We start from the raw sequence: 14,675 nt of genomic DNA on the forward strand, positions 1-14,675 counted from the left end.
GCTGCAGATGCACTTGCCTGATGATATGGAGAAGCGTTCGAGCGTGTGTTCGAGTTCCGTTTTGTCTGATTGTTTTTTTTTTCTCGATGCGAATATTAGTTAATCTCGTAGGGAATCCTCTTGTGCCTATTCTCGATCAAATAATAAAGAGTTCAAGGGTATTATTTGTAATAATATATTCTGTACACAGTTCCTACAAGATTTTTATATCCATCAGATCGTCATGTGCACGACCACTGATAAAATTAACAGTCTTGGGATATATTCCATGCTTAAAATAAAGCAGCACTAATACGGAACGTGTACTTCCATAATATAATATGCCATCTTGACTTCCATTAAAACTGATAGTAGATTTCGGCGACAACTTGGGGCATAGTCTACATCTGGTATAGGAAAACGTACAGTAGTTTCTTTCTTTGTCAGCTGCTGGAAATTTGTTTATTGTTTGTACTTGCTATTCGGGAAAAAGAAATTGTACCAGAACAATGGAAGAAGTCCATAATTGTACCTATTTTTAAGTAGGGGGACAAGACTAACTGTGGTAACTTTCGAGGAATATCACTTTTGTTGACGTCGCACAAAGTTTGTCCAATATTCTTTTGAGAAGATTAACTACGTACATAGATGAAATTATTGGGGATCATCAGTGCGGTTTTAGGCGTAATTGATCGACTATTGATAAGATTTTTTGTATTCCACAGATATTGAAGAAAACATGGGAGTGTAAGGGTACAATACAGCAGTTATTCATAGATTTTAAAAAGACATATGACTCGATTAAGAGAGAAGTATTATATGATATTCTTATTGAATTTGGTATTCCCAAGAAACTAGTTCGATTAATTAAAATGTGTCTCAGTGAAACGTAGAGCAGAGCCCGTATAAGTCAGTTTCTATCTGACGATTTTCCAATTCACTGCGGGCTAAAGCAAGGAGATGCACTATCACCTTTACTTTTTAACTTCGCTCTAGAATATGTCATTAGGAAAGTTCAGGATAACAGACAGAGTTTGGAATTGAATGGGTTACATCAGCTTCTTGTCTATGCGGATGACGTGAATATGTTAGGAGAAAATCCACATACGATTGGAGAAAACACGGAAATTTTACTTGAAGCAAGTAAAGCGATAGGATTGGAAGTAGGGGAGAGTCGGGTAATATCGAACATCGGGTAGTATCGGACAGTGCGTTTCTTTCGTCTACCACCATATGGTAGTACCTGAATGACATGGTTACGTTTCTCTATGCGACATCACAGAAACGTAACCATGTCAATCAGGTACTATCATCTTGTGATAGATGAAAGAAACTCACTGTCTGATATTACCCGATGTCCGATACTACCCGACTCTCCTCTAAATCCCGAAAAGACGAAGTATATGATTATGTCTCGTCACCAGAATATTGTACGAAATGTAAATATAAAAATTGGAGATTTATCCTTCGAAGAGGTGGAAAAATTCAAATATCTTGGAGCAACAGTAACAAATATAAATGACACTCGGAAGGAAATTAAATGCAGAATAAATATAGGAAATGCATGTTGTTATTATTAGGTTAAGAAGCTTTTGCCATCTAGTCTGCCGTCAAAAAATCTGAAAGTTAGAATTTATAAAGCAGTTATATTACCGGTTGTTCTGTATGGTTGTGAAATTTGGACTCTCACTTTGAGAGAGGAACAGAGATTAAGAGTGTTTGAGAATAAGGTTCTTAGGAAAATATTTGGGGCTAAGAAGGATGAAGTTACAGGAGAATGGAGAAAGTTACACAACGTAGAGCTGCGCGCATTGCATTCTTCACCTGACGTAATTAGGAACATTAAATCCAGACGCTTGAGATGGGCAGGACATGTAGCACGTATGGGCGAATCCATAAATGCACAAGTCTTATACAGTGCTAGTTGGGAGACTGGAGGGAAATAGACCTTTGGGGAGACCGAGACATAGATGGGGGGATGATATTAAAATGGATTTGAGGGAGATGGGATATGAGGATAGAGTGGATTGATCTTGCACAGGATAGGGAGCAATGGCGGGCTTATGTGAGGGCGCAATGAACCTTCGGGTTCCTTAAAAGCCATTTGTATGTAAGTAAGTAGTTTCACACGTTTCTCCAAAAATTCTCTAGATCTCCTACTGTCCTAGTTGATTTTCTCCGTTCTATCGACGTTATGAGAAGTGTTGAATCAACCGAGCTACTTGCAGTATTCGAAGTGCCTAACGACACTGGTCAAGAAGATTTGGAAAATTATGTAATTGCCGGGCAATGTTGTTACCAATCGCCCAATCGTCTGGGACATTGTCGTTAATGATAAGGATTTGATATTATTTCCCAATGTAGCTGAATATTGACGTTAAAGATAGGTTACTGACGCCTTTTCCCAATTGACTTCATTTTCCGTAACATAATAGCCCACAGAGTCTCTGATTTAGGTTCTGGGTGATATGTACAGATACGAAATTAAAATTTGGAGCTAGTCTTAATGAGAGTTCACCTGTATGTAGGCAACAATTTCACACAACTGTCCACAAGTAGTATATATACAGGGGTCTTGTTTACTGCACATGCGCAGTATGTTGTAAGCGAAACATACAATAAGGGAGCTCCAAATTTCATTTTCGTATCTGTAGCCTACATCTAATATCAGGCAGTACATCTCACTTCACGATATGTGTCAGAGGACTAAAAATTAATTGTTTGTATACATCTGAAAACTGATTTGTGTATTATGTAACTAATCGGTGATGTATGCAATGGAGGGGGGAAGAAACTGGCCATCTTACCCTATTATTTCCTGACCTAGTTGCCTCATAAGTGGTGCCATGTTAGTATCACGTGTGAGATTCAGACCTGTCTTCGGGCAGTTGACTAAACAACAAAGACACACAGATTAATGCCACTCGTGATTCATATCTGATCGTGCGGGAGTCGTCTGTGATGATCGTCGTGTGTTTTCTACAGTAGGATTGATTACGGTGATAGCAGTAATGCATTTATTGTTAGGTAGTATCACATATTATAGGACCTATATTTTGTTAGAAATTCATTATCCCATGACATAATTTAAAATAATTAACTCATTGTTGTTGGTGTTAGTCAACTGTCAAAGACAAGTCTGAACCTCACAAGTGATATCAATAAGGCAAGTGGGCCAGGAGATAACAGGGTATGATGACCAGTTCCTTTCCCTCCCCTCTCCATTGCATACATCGCCGATTAGCTACTGTACTCCAACCACGAGAAAGTCTTTGCAGAATGAGACGAAGCGGGGTAATGCTGTGAATGAATGTTGATGTCATAAGATCACACACGTGGGTACTCATATCTCTATTGGCTAGCTCTCACAGCACAAACAATAACATTGGTACACACATATTTATACTACACTAGTTACAAAATTAGATCATTGTTAATCTCCTGGTCTTTTAATCCCTCCATACAGGAAATAACATATGCAGGAGAGCGCATGTTTTTTAAACTGACGTTATAACGATAATATTATCTATCTTCTTCGCTCCAATAGATGACGCAATAGTAAATACATTCCTTTTTACGGTTGATCTCCTGGTTGGAGAACATTACATATTACACTAATCATACTTCAGATGCTGATGTATTATATCTCTACCAGTGACGGTCCATTGAGTTTCAAGTGCCTTATCTTGTTCATGAGCGTCAGAGTACTAAAAAAAGCAAAACAAAAGGTATTTAGAGTTGCCTTTATTGCAATGTTCTGGTCATTGCTTGGCTTGAGGGTTTAAACAGTGTGTGCTGTCCATAAAATGTAACGTTGCACAAAGGGTGAGATATAATACAAGATCAGTAGTTTAATTACAATTTCAACAAGTAAAATAGTAGGAGACTAAGAAGTTTTCCTTCATTTTTCAATATCCCCTCTAGTGTTCCACCCTCCCCCTTCACTATTTCCCATCCAACAACCTGTTTGAACAGATTGCACTTACATTAATGTGTCTGAATGGGATCTGCTGCTTTTACAGTTTTAACACGTAGTCCTCTCATGATTTACAAGAAGTCTCATTATTTGAAAGCATTTATCATTTAAATTTAAATATTCTTCCTGCTATACTAAAAATTTGTTTCTTTCATGTGAAATTTACTTAGCTTTTTAGATATTGTTTGCACGTTCTTCTTTATATTTAATACTGAACAACTTTATGATGAACATTACGCAAACAGTAATTTTGGTATCACACCCTTCTTTCTCGGAAGTATGTGATGTATACAGGCTTTCGTCTCACTAGCTGAGTTTTAATATTTCTAAGTACCTAGTTTCGGAGGAAGTTAATAATTTAACAACGGCCTGCATCATCGATCCACTTGTCTTCCACTTTAATTAATAAAGGTGATTCGTAGCTTTCACACGAGAACACTTTCAACTAAAATTATCGACTATTCTTGCCAGGACAGCCAAACATTTAATTAAAATGTTTAGTAGTATTACATGAAACAGTTCAGCTTATTAAAAAAATCCATAAACTGTATTGAATTATTCTAAAATATATTACGTTGTATCAACATCTTATTTTATTTTACATAATGTGTTTGTATCCAATGCCTACTAACTTGAGTGATTCGGGTTCCGCATATTGCAGACTGTGACCCATTTTCAAATTTCACATCACTTCGGCGGGCCACGCTATGCATGATGTGTAGGGATTGGGTGAGGATGATAATGAAGATGAGGAAGGGGAAGGGAAAACCAGTGCCGTCACGAAGCTTACTCCTGTGGAATACCACCAAAGGGACCGACAGGCTTAAAGTCCCCTGCCGACAGACCAACAGTAGGATTACCAGGTCTCCCGTCTCACGTATTTGATAATATTTTCTCCCGAAATTAATTAATTTTTATTTATTTAAATAGCATATATGAATAGTAGTGCGGTACTGTGACAATTGCTCTAATTACACATTTTAAATGTAATCTACAATGACAAATTCACTTTAATTTTCAAACTGTTTTATTAAGGGAAATTTCGGTAAAAATGTATGAATGACTACAAAGAAAATGGTAAGTATTAATAATAGTGTTGTGGGATTTAATCGATTAATCTAATAGATTTATCGATCAATTTCTGTTGTTAGATTAATCGATCAAACTATTTAATCGAATAATTGAGTCGATTAAAATTAATCGGTTGTATTTGATATTAATTATTATTTTGTAATTACAAACTCATGCTAAAAATTCCGACAATATATCTCTCTCGGAAATTGCTTACTTAAAAGCACAATAGCACTGTTATTTTCTAACTGCAAAGCAGATAGCGTAGGGAAAATCTTTGCACAAACACTTCAGAAAGAGATGGAGATATGAGGACAGTGATCTAGTCTATCTCTATTGAAAGTTGAAACACAATGCGAAACCTTTATTAAGTTTTATGATTTTCCAAGAAAACTTCCACCTTGTTGTCAGCTCATCTTCCTAGCATATGAAATACATACTTTTATGGGATTCGTCACCCTCATCCCTTATAAAATAGTCATGTGTACACTGTGTGCAAGTGAGAGAGTAACTATTTTTTTCTCTTTCTAAAATCTGGTAATTCGATTACAATAGGGGCCAGTCTTCTGTTTCGACCGCTGTACTTTTGCAGTTGCAGTTTCTGTACTGAGTTTCTATATGAAGGTTGTGAGTTTAGTATTATAAAGAAAAAAATCAGTTTTCTGTGGTCTGTGGAAAGTGTAATTTCCATTATGTCATATGAGAATTTAAGAGGTAAACTCGTTGAAACGTTTGGATTTAAATTGAACGATCGTGAAGTGCTTGACAGAAAAAAAGTTTTTCGTGTTTAGTGATGCAGGAAACATTGTTACTAAACGTAGAGCGGCACTTAATTCGGAGAATGTGAATGTACTCACATGTTTAAAATCTTGGATGAAGCAGTATTAACTAGATGAGTCTTCATACTTTTTGTTATTTATGTTTGCCTCAAAAATTCCCGGAGAAACTGACACAATAAATTATAAGCCTCATAATAAATATGTTGGTAAGTAATTAAAATAGTTGTTTTGTAATATAACGATACAATATATACAGGTATAAAACATTAAATACTTACTTAATACACCGAACACAAGTTAAATTTTACAATAACTTATTGTGTATTACAGTATATTAAAACATTTTTTTAACTCGATTAAATTCAAATAGTTAATCGATTAAATATTTTTATCGATCAACAGCACTAATTAATAATATTATAACATTCATTTTAAATACTTTTGAGTATAGTTATACTGTTTATAACATGCTCCTAAAGCTAAAACATGTCGATAATGTCATGATGGAACGATTTTGACAATTATTTCCAAATATTCCGTATTTTTTAAGACCTAACAACCCTAATCAACAGCGACATTTGCCTTCTCTTCATATACATTGCGGAGAGAATATAAAATATAAAAATTGATATTAATGCCAAATTTATGGGACGTGTGGCTTTGTTTCCCACTCTACTCTCACCTGGGATTTATTCTTTACTCTTGAAGGATTCTATATTTAGAGGGCAAGAAACGCAAAGCGTATGTCGAAGAAAAAAATGTTACAATAATAACTTTGTCATTCGCGATTAACATGACACGACTAAATTATATTTCATAGAAATTAGATGACAAATGACCGCGAATAACAGGTGCTGCCGTGTTCTATTAAGAGTTGTATACTTGCGAAATATACAGACGGAGAAGATATAAATGAGAATTGATGCACAATAATTGGACAAGGAAGTTTGGCTATTTTTACCAAGGGCTTAGCAAAGAAAGCATTTTGTTGTTTCTTGCAAAAGGTTTAGCAAATAAAACTTTTAGCAGATTTTACAGTTGCTTTTTTATTTAATTATTTATCAGTATTATATCAACTGCTAGGTTATTTAGCATAGATGGTATTGTTAACAGTTGCATGGCATTTGGCGAGATGAGGTGAGAATTCGCTATACGTTCGCTTGATATTCGTATTATATTTGGGGGGAAAACTCGGAAGAATCCAAGCAGGTAATGAGTGAAAGCGGAAATCGAATCCACACCCGAGTGCAGTTGCGGATCAGCAGGAAAATAAACCTACCCCCTGAGCTACGTCATTGACTTTTATTTATGTTATGTTGACATTAATGTTAATTTAAATGACAATAAAAATTATAATGTTTAATATAGGCAGGCTACATGATCTTGTGACACAATATTCTATTTGGAGATGTTGAGAAGATACGACTATTTACAGATTGCAAGTTACAAATTTGGTTAAATTCTAAAAGACTGTTATTTAACCATTTCAGTAGCGTGATCTAAAGTGATGGCGTTTCGAGATTAAAGTCCAAGGAGAAGCAAAATATCAATTAACAACAAAATTATTGGGGAAGTAAACACATTTCACTACTTAGGAAGTTTAGTTTCACATGAAAATGAAAAATACTCTGACAGTAAAATTTCAAAGTTTTAAAAAAATATCGGGAATTTTTAATACTATTTCCAATATTGTATGGTAGTGGAGGTTGGATTATTAGAGTCAAAGGTATGTTCACACTGAAATCTCCTCAGATGAGAAATATGCTAATGGCAATATAATATAATTAATTGGTCATACTTCAAACTGAACGAAGAAATTTTGCAAAAAAAATGAAAGTAAACCCTATTTCGGAAAAGATAACAGTTCTTTATTCTACATACCAAGTGCTCTAACCACTGCGCTACGCCGAAGTTCAAATCTCAGCACCGGATCGAATCCCTCTCCTCTAGTGTTTTTACCTTTGTGACCTGACTCCAAGTTCGACATATATGTTGACATATATTAAGTCAACTGCCATTACACAAGGAGCGCACTCAATTAAGTGATTTGGTGGTCGGGATTCCACAGTAATATGCACTGTTGGGCGAAGAATCTACGAAAATATTACCATAACAGATAATATATTCTGTAGGACCAAAAAATTAATCTTTACTTAAACATATTAACTCAATGTGCAGAACAAGATTACCAAATTTTTGTTACAAAGGCCTATAGGTTTATTGGAATTTAATCTATTACATGTCTATCTCATTACTTATGGAATGGAGAATATGGAAATCGATTAAATACAGAATATTTAGACCTGAAACTGAATAAATTACAGAAAATGCGAAAATTGATTAAATTACAAAATATTATAATTCAGGCCAAATTAATAATAATTTAAATTTCAAATTGTGATAAGAGGGTAAAAATTTCAGAGTTTTTCCATGCAGTTCGTGGCATCCCAATACAATTTACAAGTATTGCTCTGTCTCTGGAAGTCTTGTATCCATACCTGAGCACTTTAGTAGGTGTTCCGAATTCATAACGCCAATATTGTAAATAGAGCACCCGTTTGTTGGAAGTATCTGTATTCTATTTAAGTGTCCAGTTGAACAATAATGACCCTTTATTAATCAAAAGTTAGCTATTGATTTGTTACTACAAGATTGACAGATTTGCATAATTATTTTAGAACAAACGTTTTGAGTGCTGTTGCTTAGTTCGCCTCAAATTGTGCACCAAGGACAACGCCTTCGTGGCGGCTGAAAGAACTACAAGCTTCAGCGCGTTGTCCACTAGATGACAAATGCCTGCCATTAATAAAAAAGAAACACACACACACGCTACATGGCTGTGTTGTACTTCTGTTCGTTTTTACCAATAGATCAGCTGATTCATTAGATCTAATGTTGATTCCTACATGTGAAGGTATCCATTGGAGCACAATATCTATTTCTTCTCATGAGATTGCAGGTTATTTTAGTTAAGGTTTTTGTTTCTGTAGGGTGATTTGACGAGATAGCCGATGATTTCTCTAGAATCAATCAGTATTACGCTTTTGTAAGTGAGAATTTTGACTGCTAGGAGGATTGCATGTATATTTCTGCATTGAAGATGGTAATATGCTGCCCTACAAAACGTATTGAGAGAACAATTTGAAGTGCACCACAGCTCCAACGTTATCATTGATTTCTGATCCATCTGTATAGTATATTCTAATTCATTCTGACCCTGATACTTTTCATTTATCATGCGTAGTATGATTGCCTTCAAAATCATATCTGGGATGTCCTTTGTGTTGTCATTTATTGACAATTAGTTTTTATTTCCATGTAATCCAGAACATTGATTACTTTCTTGTTATTGGTTTTTGGTATATTTGCACCTAAATTGTTCAGCATTTTTGGCATGTTTCTATCAAAAACATGTTGAATGATCTAAGTTACCAAATTAATAACAAAATAAACTCCATATGAAAGAAGAGACCAGAACCGACCAATGAAGAAACTGATGGATGAATTTTACGGACGGAAAAAGTCTACAATGTCCTATATGTTTGAAAGTTCAATGATGGTTATGAGAATTTCCCTAGCAATGGTCTGTGTTTTAGTTTAAACAATTTATATTTAATTATGTATTGCTTTATTTTATGGCGGTTTATCAACTGCTATGGTTACCTAGCGGCTGAATGAAATGAAGGTGATAATGCCAGCTAAATCAGTCCAGAGTTCAGCGCCTAAAGTTGTATTTGCTCTTAATGGATTAAGGGAAAATCCCGAAAAAGCCTGAAGTAGATAACTTGTCTCAACTAGAATTTGAGGACCCGCTCGTTTTACGGTAGGCATGCTAACCGTTACTCCACTGCGATGGACTTCTTATGTATTGTAGCCTATGTTGTCGATTTATACATAGTTTTTATAAAGATATTAATAAGGTATTAAAAATATTTCATGGCTTCTGCATTGCTAATGAAACTAACGTAATATTTTCTTTGTATGGCGTAACTTTAATTTTCTAAATATCTGTTTATCGCAATATTTCATCCAGACATTTTTCTACATTGATGTGATATTATTATTAATATTATTCTTTAATTATTTCACGCTAGGTGATTTAGCGTCGATGGAATTGGCGAAATGAAGCCGACGTTTCACCAAAGATTACCTGACATTCGCCTTACAGTTGGGGAAAATCTCAGAAAAAAACTCAACCAGGTTATCTGCCTGAGCTGAAGACGAACCCATTACTAAGCGCAGCTCCGGATCAGCAGGCAAACGCGTCTGCCGCTTGCACTGCGCCGATGTTATATCATTATTATTACTGCTACGATTGTTACTATTGGAGCTCGGATGTTTAGGCATTTATTTTGGTTAAAATAGGCAGGCATATGGGCACTAAAATAGTAAAAATAGGCAGTGAAAGAAACAGACAAAAATTAGAGAATACTTAGTAATCTATCCCATACGGTACTCACTTTCCTTGGTTACATGTCACAACAAAATGCTTTTTTAAGTTGTCAACTGTCATAGTGAGCCACCTGTCAGAGGGAACGTTTTTCATGGTGGAAAAATATCTTTCTACTTCTACTGAAGTGATTGGAGCAAAGCTTAAAACAACTATTTCAGAAGGACTGTCTCTACTTTCTTTCAGAGATCGGGAAAAACCGACTGTGTATACGGGTGTGAGAAGGAATTAGAGACTTAAAATTACGCGTGACTTGTGCATGCAAGCGACAACAGTAACGGGACCTGGAGACTTGCTTTTAATACTTTCCTCATCCCCTTTCTTTCGCTGGAAAACCCCGAAGTGACCTAATCACTGAGGGTTATACTGTTCAAACACCTTTCTTAAGTGACAAAGATGGAATCGGTAGGGAAGAAAAGTTTACGACTTCTTGGAAACATATGTATTCTTGGAGAATAAGATTCTCAGCAAATATTGGTGTGAGGTGAATATATATATTTAATTTGTACAACCGTTCTTTTTGTTTTTTGATATAATTTATATACGATATAATTTAAATGCATTAAAAATATAGAAAAAGTGCAATAACGACGTAAAAGGCTAAAAAAGGATTTAACCTTAAAATACGCAACGGGAGGTAAAATAGGAAAAAAAGGCAAAATAAAAATTGGGCCTATCGTCCCCAAATGTGTGGAAACGTGTTTATCTCTAATATATCTTTCATACATACACTCAGTTTAAAAAAGGCATATTGCCTAACATCTGGGCTCTTATTATTATTATAATCTAAGACGATATTAAATAAAGTCTAACTCTGGCAACTTCGAAGCTTCACCTAACTAAATTCAGTTGCTAATTCTCTACTACCAAGAAGACTCTTTTTCTAAGAAATTTGCAGATGACATAAAAATATTCTCCAGTTGATATATTGCCTACTCCTTTTAATTAGTCTTAATGTTTCCGGTTAATGACTCATTGATAATGTGGGTGGCAATGACAGCTGTAACTGATACCGCCGCTGAGCTCAGCGTCATAGCAGTGTGTCACGCGAACTCGTCTCCTGATTGGACGGCTGACTATGTATAAAAACATACAAATTAGCACGGAAATATCCGACGACCATTCGAAATGTCAGCACGTTAGCAAGTCTGAACGGGAATCGTACCAAAACACGATGCTCATTTCGACACAGGATGTACTGCATTGCTTAATTACATTCATTTCCCTTCATTTAGGTTCATCTAATAAAAGTAGTTCAGATTTACTTACAATCTGTAAATATATGCTCTCAAGTCGAATAATATATTGCTTCTGTCCTTACCGGCATATTATTTTACTGTTCTCCAACCAGGAGATTAACAGTGAAAGGAATGTGCTTACTATTGCGTCATCTATTGGAGCGAAGTAGATAGATAATATTACCGTTATAACGTCAGTTTAAAAAACATGCGCTCTCCTGCATATGTTATTTCCTGTATGGAGAGATTAAAAGACCAGGAGATTAACCGTGATCTAATTTTGTAACTAGGGTAGTATACATATGTGATGTGTATATCAGTGTTATAGTTTCTGCTTTTAGAGTTAACCAATGGAGGTGCGTGTACCCACGTGTGTGACCTTATGACATCAACATTCATTCACAGCATTATCCCGCTGCGTCTTATTCCCCTGAGACTTTCTCCTGGTTGGAGTACAGTATAATTACCGGTATGTCATTTGTTCTGTCATATTCTAATACAATTTATTTAGTTATTATATTCACTAGCTACTTATTTAATCCTTGCGTTGAATTTCGGTGAAGTCCGGAGGGCCTAATTAGTCAAATCCACTCTCCTCACCTGCACGCTGGGGCCCTTGGGATCTTTTAAGATGTGCAAGAGAGAGTAGTGTGCGGAAAGCAACGGAAAGCTACCACGTTTATCTTCTCCTAGAAAAACTGCAAAGGAACATGTGAAGTGGACAGACAGAATAAGAAATGAAGCTGTGTTGGAAAGAGTGGGTGAAGAAAGTTTGATGCTGAAATTGATCAGAAAGAGGAAAAGAAATTGGTTGGGTGACTGACTGAGAAGAAACTGCCTACTGAAGGATGCACTAGAAGGAATAGTAAACGGGAGAAGAGTACGTGGCAGAAGAAGATATCAGATAATAGACGACATTAAGATATATGGATCATATGCGAAGACAAAGAGGAAGGCAGAACATTGGAAAGACTAGAGAAAGCTGGGTTTGCAGTGAAAGACCTGTCCTTGAGCAGAATATTAAGAATGAATGATCAGTTTCAGCATCATTATTTCGTCACCCACTCTTTCCAATAAAGCTTCACTTCTTATTCTGTCTGTCCACTTCACACGTTCCATTTTTCTCCATATCCACATTTCAAGTGCTTCTATTCCCTTCTCTTCACTTCGTCGTAATGTCCATGTTTCTGCTCCATACAGTGCCATACTCCATACAAATCACTTCACTATCTCTTCCTGAGTTCCAGAAGATGCTCCTTTTTCTATTAAAAGCTTCCTTGGTCATTGTTATCCTCCTTTTGACTTCCTGGCAGCAGCTCGTGTTACTGCTTGGTACCTTAAGAATGTCAATTGCTACTATCGTCTGGTGTAAAATAAAGTACAATGCCCTGAAAAACTACTAAAATGAATTGTCAATAGATTATTATGCGTTTCTCAATTACAAGTAGAAATAAAATCTGATCTAAAAAAATCCGTAGATTCGGTTGAAAAATCCATGTATTATATGCTGACAAAATTCCTTAGATCTATAGATAAGTTCGTAGAATTGGCAACGTTGCAGACATTTATATTATGAAGGGGTGAGAGTGAAATAGTCCAATGCGACACTTGAAAAAAAAAAATGTTTTTTTTTTTTTTTTGTGCGAGTTCATCTCTTACACACATTGGAAAACTATTATTCAAATATAAAAATTACTCAACAAATGACGTAAGTATGCGCTGAAGAAATTATGATACTGCACCTAATAAGCATTGGAGTCATAGATATTTCGCTAGCCCGCGCTACGAGTGTGCTAAACTAGCCACGGCTATCGACTGGTTACTTGTACGGGATTCATATATCATATCATATCATATCATATCATATCATATCATATCATATCATATCATATCATATCATATCATATATCTCGCTAACACTGGTTTATGAATACGAAAAACGTTAGTTCGCTGATCATCCACCGGAAGTCTGCGCTAAGAATGTCTATGACTACGGCCCTAAATCTTTAACATGCTCTCCTGTAAAATTTTGTTTGTGTAACTTAAGACTCGAGATGGGAACGATTTATCGGTTTTTACGAAATACCGATATGTTCGTTTCGATATATCGATATCGAAATTTTGATTCAATATATCGTATAATATATCGGTTTTCTAATAAATTTATCGGTTTTTTATGTTAATTTTTGTTTTTTTTTTTTTGTGGAATTATCATGAACAACAAAATCCACACTAGTTAACTCCGATAATTCCATGAGAGATGGCGTTAATGAAAGTGAGCAGTTACATAATTGTGCAATCTTGAAATATCCAATCCAATCAATGACTTTCTCTGATTGGCTGGTCTAGAATTCGAATTCAAACGGTTTAAATATGCAGTACCAAATTCAAAATGCAACGTATGCGAACGTGAGACTGAGAAGGGAGGTTTATCTACTACTGTGTTAGTAGGCCTATTAATGTTCTCCAAGGCAGGAGTAACTGCCACTCTGAAAAGGAACCGTTTGACTTCAAAACTTTTATTTCTATGTTTTTGAATGGAAAGAGAAACAAGGATATAATACTGGTTTCAGATTTGTTTACGGCTAGGATTTCTATGCACAACCTAGGACTGACATTGTTTCTTGTTATATATTTCAGTACATGAAAAATTTTACCTCCTCATAATCACCACCATCATCATCATCATCGTCGTCACCACCACCACCACCACCACCACCACCACCACCACCGCCACCAGTGATATTTGAAATGTTGGAGTGTAACAATAACTTGCAATGGGAACTGTGTCAAATCAATTGTGAAGCTTATTAAAACTTGTAACATTGTAAGTACTGTTTAATTACATTTAAAAATGAATACAAACACTGTTTACTTACATTTAAAAATGAATACAAGAACTGTTTACTTACATTTAAAAATGATTAGAGGAGAGAATTATATTTGTATCCTCGATTGAATCCTATATAAAATTAGAATAATTGAATCATGGATTAGATTAACAGATGGGGATCCTAAACAAAATTGGATTGGATTGGAAAGAGAGAAGGCTTTTCAGTAACCTATAAATGAAACAACGAGTCAAAGGAGAAGAAATATCAGAAACAAGTGAAATAGGGAGAAGAGTACGACAGGAATGCCCTTTATCACCTACCCTGTTTAACATCTACTTGGAGGATTGA

At 35.5% G+C, this 14,675-nt stretch overlaps 1 protein-coding gene across 3 annotated transcripts in view; it reads left to right on the top strand.

Moving 5' to 3' along the window:
• The window catches only part of LOC138697948 (A-type potassium channel modulatory protein KCNIP1), a 749,900-nt gene that overhangs the window by 614,877 nt on the left and 120,348 nt on the right, over window positions 1-14,675 (top strand). The gene's annotated exons all lie outside the window — the stretch shown is intronic.

Source organism: Periplaneta americana, chromosome 4 (assembly GCF_040183065.1).
Source record: "Periplaneta americana isolate PAMFEO1 chromosome 4, P.americana_PAMFEO1_priV1, whole genome shotgun sequence".
In the NCBI taxonomy this organism is placed as follows: Eukaryota; Metazoa; Arthropoda; class Insecta; order Blattodea; family Blattidae; genus Periplaneta; species Periplaneta americana.